Source organism: Phoenix dactylifera, chromosome 15, assembly GCF_051530095.1.
Source record: "Phoenix dactylifera cultivar Ajwa chromosome 15, Ajwa_hap1_PhDact_Kaust_v1.1, whole genome shotgun sequence".
In the NCBI taxonomy this organism is placed as follows: Eukaryota; Viridiplantae; Streptophyta; class Magnoliopsida; order Arecales; family Arecaceae; genus Phoenix; species Phoenix dactylifera.
The window spans coordinates 14,786,289-14,789,366 of NC_143204.1; the positions used below are offsets into that span (position 1 = coordinate 14,786,289).

A 3,078-nucleotide genomic window follows, 5' to 3' on the forward strand; every position below is an offset into this window, starting at 1 on the left:
TCATCACTTCAAACCAACGCAGAAACCAACGGGCTTCAACTTTTTCTGCCTTGTGAAAGTTTGACTAGGAGATTTTGATTCACAAGGTATGTTCACAAGCCATTGTTCTCATGCGAGAAGGTTTGGTGGGAGCAATGTGGCATAAGCCATGATCTCTTAATTTCTTCCACTGTGGCACATGAAGCAAACAATAAGATGGATGATGGTTTCGGGACCATCATGCGACAAGGGGATGTGTCTCCCAATATGGCACAGGCCATGATCTCTTCCTCTTATTCGTTGAGAAATATAGAGGACAGATAATTGGAGGTGACCACTGTGGCACATGAAGCAAACAATAAGATGGGTGATGGTTTGGGGACCATCATGCAACGAGGGGATGTGTCGCATAACTATGGCCATTGAACTTGGGTATATTGTGTGAGTAAAATGTGAGGTAACTTGTTCATGCAAGAAGGTTTGGAGGTGGATGATGCGAGTACAAGAGCCAGAAGCATCCTTTTGAAACTGCTTCGCTCCTGGAGGCTCATCTGAGTAGGTCCAGGGTTTGCCTTCCTACTAGGGCCGCTCACAGGCTCTCTGGCTAAATTGAGAGGTATAGGTTAATGGTGCAATCATACCAGCACTAATGCATCGGATCCTATTAGAACTCCGCAGTTAAGCGTACTTGGACGAGAGTAATACTAGGACAGGTAACCCCCTGGGAAGGCCTCGTGTTGCACCCTTTTTATTTTTATGTAAGGATCCGTGCGGGCGTGTGTTTAGTCCTACATCGGTTATCCGCTGGGTAGATCTTGGGTACTTATACAGAATCAAGGAACCCAAATAATACCTTTCGACTAGCTATTTGGATGAGGCCCTGAGTTGTTATATATGCACACACAATTTTCAGGCTTAATGCCTCTTTCTTAAAAATATAAAGTTGCATCATATAACCATTTGAGAATCAAAGGACCATAAACTTTTTTTTGATTTGAAGGATGAGAAAAGCACAAGTTGGGATCTCCCACTCTCTCTAGCAACATCGTGACCAATAAGAGAAAGTAAGGAAGAGAAGAAGATGATGAAATCTTTCGATTTGAGTATGAATTTCTCGTATACAATAGTATGCATAGGATGTATATATAAGTTTGACTATAACAGACTTACGTAAAACGATACGAGGTTTTGTTTCTTTTATCCTTGGTCATTAATTTTCCAGCGCACTTGATAGCAAATCATAACTAGCTACTTAGCCTTTTTCCAACTATTTAAGATCCCCTATTAAATTTTGTAGAAAATACAGGAACATTAGGCTAATCGGTGTATCACAAAAGTTTCATCAAGCGGTGAATAAAATCCATATCCGATAAATCTTATGATATTATGAGAAGTCACAAATTTCTTATACAGCCTCGTCTTTTTCCCTAGGTCTAAACTTTTGCTCGAGCACTTGTGTCAGGAAAAATTGTTGAACAACTGCTGTGGGTACCACAAAAGAACAAGAACAGCTATCGTAGTGACATAATTTTTACAGCCGCATGGACCACAAGAACTGGCACACCAGAATCGTCCCACTTGGAGACCATGCTTTGAGCAAGATGTCCTCTCCCGCACGAACAAAAAGATCCAGTGTATCTCCCCACATGCTGGAAGTTGGGGCAGTGGAGGACGTAGACAATATTGGCATTTCCAAGTGGCAGTAGATTTTGGAGAAATTCAAATAATACCTTCCGGCTAGCCATTTTGAATGATGCCTTGGGTTGTTGCAAATGGTATCAAAGCGGTTCTGGCTCTGATACCATTTGTAACAACCTAGGACCTTACTCAAAATGGCTAGCTGGAAGGTATTATTTGAGTTTCTTAATCCTGTATAAGTATCCAAAATCTACCAAGCGAATAACTGATGTGGGACTAAACACATGCCCACACGAGTCCTCACAGTGGCACAATCAAATTAGAAGACAGAATTTTTTCTATGATATCCTGAACCTCAGCCTAGATGAGATATGAGAGAGAGAGAGAGAGTGGATGGGATCCAAGGATCCTCTGTTATGAGGACATATGTGGGTGTTTGTTTAGTTCTGCATCGATTATTCGTCGAGAAGATCTTGGGTACTTATATAGGATCAAGGAACCCAAATAATATCTTGCGGCTAGTCTTTTTGGATGAGGTCTTTGGTTATTACAAATGGTATCAGAGCGGATCCGGCCTATAACCTATGTAAACTAGGGGACACTGCAGCACGGATTCATGAAGGCTGACTGCGGGCCAATCATGGTACTTGGGATTAGATTTGAATCCTTAGCCTGACGAGGATGTTAGGACTTGAACCGGAGAAGTATGTGATCCATGTAGGTATACGTTTAGTCCTACATCGGTTATTCGCCGAAGATATCTTAGATACTTATACAGGATCAAGAAACCCAAATAATATTTTTTTGGCTAGCTTTTTTTGGACGAGATCCTGAGTTATTACATATGTAGAGTGCTGTGCAGTGCTCGATGACCACCTTGTTATTTGTTTTTTCTCAAAAACATGAGTAATGGAAAAAGAGCAAGATTGAACGCAAGATCTGATTACTAGGAGCTGAATAATTTAGAAAGCCTCGTATCCAGGAGCAGGTGTTGTCCGCATGGTTATGTCCATTCCAAATGAATGACAATATTAGCTGGGGAGCACTCTGGGTGATGTCGACATAAATTCCATGTCTTGTCCACCGACTTCTCGTTGGTTCCGTAGATCATGTTAGACACAACAAAAAATTATATATGCATACAATTAGAAAAGAGAGAGTTGAAGAGTGGATCCCTTCCCAGAAAGTTTGTAAGAAAAATTAAGTGCTGGATGTATGTTTAGAAAGATGAACCTTTTTGGGATTTGGTTATGAAAAAGGACTGATATGTGAAAATTGAAACTTATAATTTGGAAATTAAGGAGAGTGGAGATTTATCGTGATAAAATAATACATTATAAAAAAAAAAGATGATGGTTGGTATGGTTAACTTGCCTTTGGGTTTTGGATTATTTGCATGTAAGCCTCTATATCAAGGCCATTTTACAAGCTCATGCTTGTAGATAGGAATTTGTAAGCTCA

General features: G+C 40.4%; 1 pseudogene; it reads left to right on the plus strand.

Moving 5' to 3' along the window:
* Positions 1 to 606: 606 nt before the first annotated feature.
* Positions 607 to 725, plus strand: LOC113461140 (5S ribosomal RNA; annotated as a pseudogene).
* The last annotated feature ends 2,353 nt before the right edge of the window (positions 726 to 3,078 follow it).